General features: G+C 17.5%; 1 protein-coding gene across 1 annotated transcript in view; it reads left to right on the plus strand.

Moving 5' to 3' along the window:
• The window catches only part of psmb8a (proteasome 20S subunit beta 8A), a 4,657-nt gene that overhangs the window by 4,220 nt on the left and 162 nt on the right, over positions 1-275 (plus strand). The window lies entirely within an intron of this gene.

Genomic DNA, 275 nt, shown 5'->3' on the forward strand with positions numbered 1-275 from the left:
TTTACATGTATTTATTTGTATTTTTATGTTTACATGTATTTATTTGTGTTTTTATGTTTACATGTATTTATTTGTGTTTTTATGTTTACATGTATTTATTTGTGTTTTTATGTTTACATGTATTTATTTGTGTTTTTATGTTTACATGTATTTATTTGTATTTTTAAGTTTACATGTATTTATTTGTATTTTTATGTTTGCATGTATTTATTTGTGTTTTTATGTTTGCATGTATTTATTTGTGTTTTTATGTTTACATGTATTTATTTGTGTTT

The sequence above is a fragment of the Nematolebias whitei genome, chromosome 19 (genome assembly GCF_014905685.2).
Source record: "Nematolebias whitei isolate Nwh7 chromosome 19, NemWhi1, whole genome shotgun sequence".
Lineage (NCBI taxonomy): Eukaryota > Metazoa > Chordata > Actinopteri > Cyprinodontiformes > Rivulidae > Nematolebias > Nematolebias whitei.